This window comes from Coptis chinensis, chromosome 4 (assembly GCF_015680905.1).
Source record: "Coptis chinensis isolate HL-2020 chromosome 4, ASM1568090v1, whole genome shotgun sequence".
NCBI lineage: Eukaryota > Viridiplantae > Streptophyta > Magnoliopsida > Ranunculales > Ranunculaceae > Coptis > Coptis chinensis.
This window is the reverse complement of record NC_141459.1, coordinates 20,000,001-20,011,662: the sequence shown is the minus strand read 5'-3', so window position 1 is coordinate 20,011,662 and position 11,662 is coordinate 20,000,001.

The following is an 11,662-nucleotide window of genomic DNA, read 5'->3' as shown; positions in this document are numbered from 1 at the left end:
TATGACAAATTGGAAATGTAGTACTACGACACAGACCATGAAACTGGTGTAATTTTAGACAAACTGCATGACAAACAACATCCGTTGAAATATTTTGTGCTTCCAATAGCTTCATCATTTGTCGCTCTGCATATGTTCTCTTTCACAAGCTGTAATGCCCATAAAATCCATAATGATGTCAAGCATGGTACCAATAGTGCCAAAAAATACCAGGGGTCCTAATGACGACTTCCTCTTTATGTCTATTGGATTTGCAAGAGCTCCTACCACAGAGAATACCCATGTCCTAAGTGAACTGCAAACACCAAACAAATCGAAAGTTTAAGGGGCCATTTGTTTTTGCCTCTTATAAGACCTCAAGGTCTTATAACCTCTTATAAGATGTGGCCCAGTGATTTTGGACATTTTTTTGGTTTGTTTTTTGCCTCTTATAAGAGGCATTCTACTAGAAATGTCTTATAAGAGGCTCCAATTCTATAAGTACCAAAATTGGATCTACTTCAATTCTATAAGTCTTATAACTTGAAAAATGACTCAAACACCCCCGTCCATATACCCCTAGCATCATTTCTCTCTTTTTCCCTCATTATCTTCTTCTCCAAATAATTCCATTGCCCTAGCCACCACTGGCTACCACCACCACCACCACTGCCGCCACTACTACCACCATCATCACCTCCACCACCACTACCACCGTACTATTAAGACTATCACCACCATCACCACTTCCACTACCACCACCACTGCCGCCACTACCACCACCATCATCACCTCCACCACCACTACTACCGTACTATTAAGACTATCACCACCACCACCATCGTGCTATTAAAACCACCACCACCACCATCACTACCACCGTGCTACTAAGACCAATATCATCACCTCCACTACCACCACCACCACCACCACTACCACCGTACTATTAAGACTATAGATAGAACTAAAACGCATGGTCCAGCACAAAAAAAATGTCTGAAGTCGACTGTGATTTGTTGATAAAAATAAAATAGCAACTCAAACTCTCTTTCTATCTCCTCTCTCCTGTTTTCTCTCTCTAAACCAGCCAATCACAGTGGACTTCGGATGGTTTTTTTGTGCTGGGCCATGTGGTGTAGTCGCCCCCTAATACTATCACCACCACCACCACTATGCTATTAAGACATCCACCACTTCTATTACTACCACCACCACCATACTATTAAGACCAATATCATCACTTCCACTACCACCACCACCGTGCTATTAAGACCATTATCACCACCGCCGCTAATTAAGATAGTTTCCTAAAATTGATATTCTAATTATCAAAATTGATTTGAAACCAAAAATCAAACTATACGTTTGTTTCAAATTAATCTATTCAAGCTAAATGTGATGTAAAGCAGGGTTACATTTGTCAAATAACCATCTATAGGATGTCATGTATTTGTTTTTTCTATTTTTATAAGTGCTTATAAGAGGAACTTAAAATGAAAAACAAACCACTTTATAAGACCATCTTATAAGACCCTTTTATAACACATGGTCTTATAAGACCCTCTTATAACTTAACCCAAAAAAAAACAAATAGACCCTAAGTCATCACATATTCAACACTAGAAAAAATGCCTACATCTGAGATGTTAACATTTGACTAATTGACAGTGAAATATCCTACTAAGATGAGATGGTGACCATTGTCTGTATACCTAAGTATGTAACCAACAATTAATGCATCAAACATATAAAATGCAACTAGAAATATATCTGAGTTTACTTCTCTGAACGATTACATTCTAATCTTAAGAACATTATCTAGAAATAGAAAAGAATGCCATAAAGAAAATGTGCAGGAAAAATTTCATACAACTCCACTTATGGCTTAAACTTTAAGTTTCAAGGAAAAATACACACAATGTGATAATGCAAGCAACCTCAAGTATTCAATAGAATTATGCTCAAAGAGAATATCTTAGGGGAGGATGCCAAAGAACTTACAAACAACAATGCACATGATGGGAGATGCGCCTGCGCATTTAGCGCCGTGAGCTAGAACAGAGTAACGGATGGATTCATAGATCAGTTGAAAGAAAGATCTTATAATTACCCACAAATTCAATATAAGAAATCATTTTCAGATTAAAAGTATATGTAAGTGATTCGCTGTGAAGATCCAATATTTTGAGAAAAGTGACCTGAAGAACATTGCTCAAGAAGTTAAGATGATGAAATTGATTGACCACCCAAACGTTGTTAAAACCCATTGTGCTTTTGTGAACGTGATTTGTGGGTTGTCATGCCATATATGGAACCAGGTTAAGTTCATCATATACTCAAGACTACTTATCCAGACGACGGGTTTCGAGATGAGGCGGTTATCTCTAAGATTTTGTAAGAAGCACTGAAGGGTTTGGAGTATCTTCATGAGCGTGGTCACATACATCAAGATGTCAAGGCTGGAAACATTTGACCTTGGTGTTTCTGCGTTGTCTTTTTTATTCTTGGGATAAACAGAAATCAAGAAAAACTATTAAAGGGACACCTCGCCCTGGAGATTATGTTAATGGAAGAAAACTTATTTCATTACGCAGGTTGCATTTTCTCGCATTCCTCTCATCTAATTGACTGGAATAGAACATAAGACATATATCTTTCACCAAAAATTAATAACACAACCTACAAAGATACAAAGTAAATGCAGATTGAGGAGAATGCCATGTAAACATGCTATGATCCTAGGTGGACTCTTCTTGAAACAAAAGATGTTCATAATGCTAATATGCATTTGGAGAAAACCATAGATCACCTGCAATGTCTTTCATAAGTGATTTTTGTTTATGGTAGAACATATTAAGTTTTATAAGCCTAGAGTATGCACACTCTCTCATTTATAATATGGGTGCACAAGAAAAAAAAAAAAAGGATTCAGTCTACCATAAACAATTTTTTTTTTTTTATAATTCAAAACATCAACAATTGAAAGGGTGATTCAAATAACTAATCAAATAAAATAGGTAATTTATTTCAAGGAAGTTTTATTGTGATAGGATCATAGGAATTAGGAAAGTAGTATAATTCAGTTCCAGGGGAAAAAAAATAACCAAAAAAAAAAATCTCTACGTGAACTATAAACTAGCAGTTTTTGCGTTAAGACGAGAAAAGGTTTTTTCTAGATCATTGCACTCTCTCATTTGTATTATGGGTGCGCGAGAAAAAAACCATCAACAATTTTTTTTAACCGATAATTATATTCATCAACAATTGAAAGGGTCAATGCATGGGAGATTCAAATAACCAATCAAATATGTAGTTTATTTCAAGCTAAGCAAATCATATAGACAAATAGCAGGAATCGAACATCATTCAAATGTAACGGAGGTTATTATTGTATTCTATGACAACTCAAGTATCATAAAGGGGTGTTTACAACAGGAACTATTGAGAATTAGATGACTCTCTTAGAACACTGAGTATCATAAATACTATTGAGCAGGTATATGAGTTTATTTCAGAGCATATTGTGTTTAGGGTTTGACATACAAAGTGAGATGATATATCAGGCTACAAACCAATGCAAATAACAAAAATAAGCATAATGGTTTTTTGTTTGGCACACAACTACCTGATGATGGAAACAACATTGAAGTTTTTTAAGCACTTGCAGTTACAGTTACAGTTACGCATAAGATTATAAAGAATATGAAGAAATATAGGTTTTTTTCCTAATATGGGTTTTTTAACAAAAACATTGATCCAACGTTCCAATTTTAAGAGGTAGTATATTTAAAAGATCATGGGCATCAGGGCATATGCCCGGGTCTAGAATCTAGTAATATGTCTATAACCAAGAGTCCAAGACGGATGGAAGCACCAACTCACCAAGAATCACAGGGTTCATTTTGGTTACATACTTATCAAACAAAAATATCTAGCCCAAATGTTCAACCTAACTTGATGGAAAAAAATATCCTTGCCTTGTATATATACTAGTTAATGTCCGTGCCTTCGGCACGGATTTTATAAAGAGATATTTTACCGAGTGTGATTTAAAATTTCACATGCATTTATTGTAATAATGGAAAAGAAAATTTGATAAATTAATGTATTCGTGAAGTCTAATGACCATCTAAACTATCTGTGATAACTGATATTGAAGAGGAGTCTCCACCAAATAAACAGACCAACGCATTGAACACAGTTGCTTGCTGCTAAAGTCAGTTAGTGTGCAAAGCTATATGAGAGATATATCATCTATTGAAGGCTAATCCGTAACTGGTAAAAGCCAGTGTTTAAATTAATGAAACCACAAAGTGGGTCACCCAAAAAAAATATATATTTGTTTATAGAGAATTATAATTATGAAATACTAATATTGCGTCAACTTGATTTTTTCTTTAGCACCAACAACCAAGCCATTGCGATGTCCATCAGCTCACCAAAGGAAGGAGAAAATTGCGGGAGATATTGTCATAGTAGACCTGTTAAAGTCAGGGGCAACTAATTATATGGGAAAGTGATGCGGAAACACGTTTCAACATAAGAGAACTCCAATTAGGTCTTAGAACACCTAATCCATATGGTCACTGGTGAGGTCACTTGTAGACTCTCTATGCACGTTTTAAAAGGTATCCATAAGATTGCAGACTTCATTACAACAGCAAGGTGGACAAGCTTTAGTACAACTCTCCATGATTTTGAAGCAAAAAAAAAACCTAAACTGAGTTATCATTTTTTCTGACATAATGTCAAAAAAGTAATAATGTATTACCTTAATCACTTAATGACCCCTAGTTGACATTTTGCCTGTGTACATTTTCATCAATCTTTTTTTTGTATAAAAGTAAGATATCCGTCAAAAAATAGTTAAAACTACATATTGGTCTAGGTATGCACACCGTTTGGCTTACACCCAGAGCCTCATAAATTGTTTACATTGAATGTACATTTGGTAGCAAGATGTTGTGCCTTTCACACACCTACAATGTAAATGGTGTAGATTAGCAGTATATCATAAGGTTATAATGAAATTCCAATGTCGAGGCATTGATAATTAATTAAAGTTGGCATTCCCACACTCATCCATCAAAAACCGTAAAATACTTAACTGATGAATTGAGCTAAAGAAAAATCTATATCTAGAGAAAAAAATTACGGGTCGAGTATTAACATACATCAGGTACATTCCTAAGCCACCCATGTGCAAATCTGCTCCAGCATCCTTCCCCAATGCATTTCTGTTGTGTTCTGTTGTAGCATGGTGACTGTACATATGCCGAAATAGGATATGGTTCTATTGATAAAAAAGTTGTATCACGGATAATTTCAACTAAATGAAGTTTTACAGAATATGGCCCATATATGTTATGTTAACTGTTTATACGACAAAACGACTCAATTTCGAATCAATTCGACCATAAAACTGAAATTGATGTCGAATGATAGTTTTACTTGATAAAAGTCAGCGACAGTATAAGATCAGGCCTCACGGTTATAACTGGAATCCATAAATTGCCTAGGAAGAGAAATTAAGAAATGAGACCTAGATACGTGTGAGATTCATCCTCAAGCAAATAACTCAATAATAAAAGATATTTCAACATCCTTTACCTCCGGTCTTGTTGTGCGGGTGGTCTTTTATTAACTGGTTTTAAAACTCCATCTAATGCCTTCATTTTTTAGTTCTCCACCTGTTAGGAAGCTCGAAGCTTAATGCTACTCTACATTATCAGCCCTGCCCGAACTCAAAGAAAGGAAGCTTGTATTAGTAGCCAAAAGGTAGCAAGTTACATAGTGTTAATCTATACTAAGTTCCAAGGACTTTTAAGAGAAAGCTTTGTTAGTTTTAACTCTTTTATAATATTAAAAAATCTAGAATAAGTGAGTCCACCTGTGTAGGAATCCAGGCTTACCTTCCCACCAATGTGCAGTTCCTTTAGCGATGGATGTTCATTTAGTTTTGGTTTTGCATACATCCATTTTGATCTAACCTTCTAGTTCACCTTGTTTGCTTGGAATGCCTTTTTTCTGCTTCGGCAGAATTAGACTCAACACAATAAAATTCCATTCCAATTCATTTGGCCTCACCAGTCCCTTCGATAAGGGCCGCACACTGAGTTACATAGCTACTGTCTACACCAAGTCCCTCAGTAAAAGAAACTGTTCTGACTTCTGAGTAATACACCCCCAGCATGCTACCCCTGGATTATCTTTAAAGTATTCATCATTTGACATATGTTATGAAGTTAAAATTTACTCTAAACTTGTGAATACTTTTCTTGTTTGGATTTTTTCTCATAACTAAATGCCAAGGCATCTAAGAATAATGAGAATGGTATATACATTACAACATAATATGAGGTCCTTTAAATATCAGGATTATTTGATACGTAATCTCGTGTATCCTCAATTTTATGCCCAAGCCCTTTTCAAGTAAGGAGTACATGATCTAAGCTAGTTCAGTATTTGCCCCTTGTGATCATTAGTAGTAGAAAATGCATAATGCTCAAATATAAGGCCATTTTTAGTATGAGTAAAATTATAATTCCATTTAGAGTAAACAAGCCAAAAACAACCTATCAAAAACTTATTATTTCAAATATAATAGAGAGTTCATGATAGGGTGGGTAGTAAAACTTTGAGCAATTTGAATAAATCACATCATATAGTCCTACACGAAAATGAGGTGGTGGGGGCTGCTTATCTGACAATTCTTCTAAAAAGAAAGAGAAGGAAAATTAACATTAAAGCAGCCTACAGGAAAATGGCAAAAGGAATAATGTTAAGATTCAACTATAAAGCCATATCTCAATCCACAAACTCATACTTGTAGAAAGCTATGGACTTTCTGAACTAAATGCAGAATCTTAATTGAAACACTATGATCCCCTTAAATTGGCGTAAATGCGTTTATACCCATGTTAAGAAGCTGCTCCCCAAGAGTATAGACTGTAAATCAGTTGCACGATAAGAAAATAAATAGGTAGTATGAAGTTAAGAAATCATTAGGCTAAACTCGCAAATACCAACTCTCAATGCCATCATATTATTACTAAAGGTAGAATATCATCACACTTCTATAAAGAAAAAACAATTGGAATTGCTGGCCAAAGCGTACTGTTCACACGACCATTACATAAACTTCGGAGAAAAATAAGAACGAAGATATAAACAATTGATTGGAAATTGAAAATAAAAATGACCTCAATTGATGAAACCTTTTAGAGAAATTAGAAATTGACTTGCAAAATCGACCATTGTATCATGCGCCATTTTAACATGGAGAAGTAAGATCGCTTTTTTTCTTCGTTGAGAACTTTGAGCACTGAAGGGCTTTTGTGAGCTTTGGAGAATGAAAGTTTTTTTTATTCATTTTCACAATTAAAACTCAAATTAATATCTAATCCTATTTAGTTGCATTGTAACCCTTGATTTATCCATTGTTAGATCAAATCCCAACCGTTGGCTATAAAATAATAATCCCCACACAGGCCAAACCTTTTAAATCCCCTCCATGTTTGGGCACTCACAAAGTTAGTGGCTTCTTAGGATTAGTAAGCAAACACATGCACTCCTTCAGATAGTTTTAATTTTTATTTGAATAGATTACATTCGAGTCATTTTAATTGACATTCTAATCAACCAAATTCATCCATATAATATAAAATTCAAGCAAGATAATAGCAAGTGAAAAAGCCAAGCCGACTCACCGACAATCCCAAATTGGAAGGAGATAAATTTTTATTTCAAGAGATGAAAACAATTTGGGAAAGATCTGTAACGTGCTTCTGAACCTAATTCACTGGAAACGACAAAAAAACAAATATTAGTGAGGAACTGCATATTTTTTTGTGTGAATAATCAATGATTATCTGATGAATATTTAGTATCAGGTAACAATTCAAACTCAATGAGCTTATGCGAACTTTCAGAATGAAAATAATAAAAATTGCATAAAAAAGGAAAAAAACAAAAACTTAAACTGGGGAAGCCCCAAGTTGAAAATAATTGATTAAATTGGGTGAGCAAGTTCAAAATAACTCGGTGAAGATGACAGTTGTATTACCTACTGTGTGTACTTGAAAGGAGTTCTATTTCACAAAATAAATTGAGAAAAATATAAAAACGAAATAGGAAGAAATTGAGTTATGAGAGAAATTTAAAAAAAAAAAAACAGAATGAGGAGAATAACCCTTGAGAATTTAGTGGACGTCTCTTTTTCAGAGTCAACGTTTCGTCAAAATCAGAATTACTTTCACTATGAAGCTCGAGAGTATTGTGACGAAATTACAATTAGAGTGTCTGTTCGGTTTCAATAATTCAAACACAAATAACTCCTAATCTCATTTAGCGCATTGGGTGTTGGAAGCATACCAACACCGTTATGGGTGCTGCATGTTCCTTTTATAAGTTTGGGTCTTTTTCTTTTAAACATGAATTCAAGGAAGAAGAAGTGAATTAGTAGGGATGATGCATACTTGAACCTCAGTTAACATTTGTCCAGAAATATACATACTTTGATAAAAAAAAAATTATATGATTACCTCGACTGCAGTCACCTTGTTTGCTCGAACTTGCTCCGGCATACTTGTCTGAGAAGCTTTAACATTCCTTCTAAAAAAAATGTAGGAGGGGCTGACAAATAAATTAAAAGAGAAATCAAACCCGAAATAAATGAGTCTTTAACAGCTGACCTAATCTGGTGTTATCACCACACACACAATAACATAAGCACATTGAACAGCTTAAGTTGCCGCAAACTGTCAATGCTTGAAATAATTGAGAATCCAAATTTGTAAATTTTACTTTCATTTCTTTATTTTTCAAAAACAAAAGACCAAGACATCAATCGACCTTCCTTTCCGACAATCAAGTAAGTGACATAATAGGAACGAACTTGTGTAACAATTATGATAAACGAATTTCACTATCCAAATTTTTTTTAGTAATATAATTGCAAAATCAAAGGAAAAATATTGGAGGGTTCACATTCCTTTGTTAGAACTTAGAAGATAACAACCGATATCCCTTTCGACAATCAACTAATAATTGATCAATTGAGCGAGATATCAACTGATCTTCCATAACGACAATCAAGTAAGCAAAATAGCAGGGACTAACTTAAGTAAAGAACCAAAACGTCGGAGGTTTTCACAACTAAGCACATCCGAGTTTAAAAATAAATAACTGAAAGAGATACTTGACGTACCAAATAGAACTAATGGAAGGAAACCAAAATATGGAGAAGAAGAGAAGCCGCAGTGGGCGTCTAATATTTGATTGAGCTATAGGCGTTTGGTAATTGGCTGTAATAGAAATGAATCACCAAGCAAGGTACATAATTTTTTGAGCTAAAGGAGAACCGATCAGGAGACAACCATTGTGCATGTAAAGAGTTTGAAGCGTAAGGTTTACTTTTTAACTGTTAATATAATGTGAGGGGGAGAGGCAGAACGATTGGGTTTGCCGTTTATTTCACATTTCAGAATTTAATTAATTAATTGTCAGGCTAATTTCGCTCACATTGTAGCACATTGATATTTTGTTGAAGAAGGTAAACACGTATAGAGATAAAAAGTAACTTGGAGAACCCGAAGGGTTTATTGGAGCCGAATTATTTGTGCTAATTAATTACTCATTAATTCTTTTCTAATTTTACACGTGCCTTGGGTTTTGACCCTCGATTTATACCCCCTCAAATTGAAACCCAGCCCTTGAGTCAATCGAAATTTGTTTTGTTAAGTAGATGAAATAAATCCTAAAGCCACCCCTTTTAGATTGCATGCAGGAGACATATAAGCCTTAGGCACACACTCTTTTAAATTTATGGCTAAAAAATGACTGAAATAAATGACACCCTAAACACGTGTATAAAAGACTATATAGCCCCCTAAATCATATACTCTTTCATCACTATGCTACTTTTAAGAAGGTTGTAGTATATTTGATTCTTCTACCTTGTTATCCAACCTCACAATTTGCTCTAGTTCTTGAGACATTCTGGATTAGGTGGCGTCGTTGCAAATGCCATTCCTTTGTAGTTGGCGATGTTGTAGACCTATTGGAAAGGAAAATTTAGAGATCATGAGCATATAATCTACCTCAATTAAACTTTGACCTGTTAAGTAGACCGAACTCAATGAAATTCAAGTGAATTTGGCAATGCGACCTAGGACATTATAATCTGATTTGAGTGTTTATTAACGTGAATTAATTAAATAATCACTATCCTCAATCATTCGATTATAAATTACGATCTAGCGACTTGTATAGGGGAGAAAAAATAGAAAAATAAAACACCACACAATTAATTCACATCACATTAATGTAATTCAACTAATGAAAAGTACGATGGTTTAAATATGATGAACTTGACACTAACTTTGATACGTCCTATGCACAATTGTGTGAACCAAAATACTACAGAGAAATCAAATTTCAATACGCACACACACAGATATAATTTAGATATAATTTGTAACCTCATGCATAAAAAAAATATAAGAGAAATCTAACACGCACACACACAGATATTTTCACGACTCATGGGTCATTAAAGAGTTGTAGGAAAGAAAATAAGCTAGCAGCTATTCATAATTGGCCAAGGTCCATAATGATCGATCCCCGCATATAGTAAGCAAGCGACAATTTTGATATGGCTGGACTTGAATGCAAAGTAAAGGACTCATGGGTCATTAAAGAGTTGTAGGAATGAAAATAAGCTAGCAGCTATTCATAATTGGCCAAGGTCCATATTGATTGATCCCCGCATATAGTAAGCAAGCGACAATTTTGATATAGCTGGACTTGAATGCAAAGTAAAGGCCTTTTAAACATTTCTACTTCTCAGTTTGTTTTTGCTAATGTCAGTTTGTTTTTCTCTGAGTAAAGCATTGCAATTCAAAGTAAAAATATTTAACATAAACCTTTGCATGTGACATTTACAAAGTATATCCTAAAGCAGTCCATAAAACACGCAGAAAGATACACGATTTGCATGGGCTTGGAGGGTGCCTAGACTTGAATGCAAAGTAAAGGGCTTTTAAACAGTTCTACTTCTCACTAACAACAACAAAGTAAGGTTGTTTTTGCTAATGCCAGTTTGTTTTTCTCTGAGTAAGCATTGACATAAATGTTTGCATGTGACATTTACAAAGTATATCCTAAAGCAGTCCATAAAACATGTAGAAAGATACATGATTTGAATGGGCTTGGAGGGTGCCTAGAAGGATTTCTTGATATTATATTGCTCTTCAGTGAAGGGTTTAATGATAAAATTTGACCCAACACATAGCTGAAGCATCCCAGCAAATATTTGAACGGTAATGTGGAAATAGTATAACTGGTTCCACTAAATGATGCCTATGGCCAACTACCCTGCTACTTGCTACTTCACTTCAGTTTTCAAGGACTATTGCTCTGGGATCCATTCCCTCAACCTTCATTAACTTCCATCACAATCACAAAAGCTTATAAGAGTATTTAAACATCAATCTATTGGAGAAGAAAAGGAAATTAGATAGATATATATAGCTTACGTAGGATGGTTTTATTTGCATAGAAAACAAATAAACTAAATACTATTTTCACTTTTCAAAATTAACAGAGAAAAGTCGAGAATTACCGGAGATACCTGAGATGATTTGCGATACACCTGAGATGGAGGGGGCGGGATAGAGCAGTC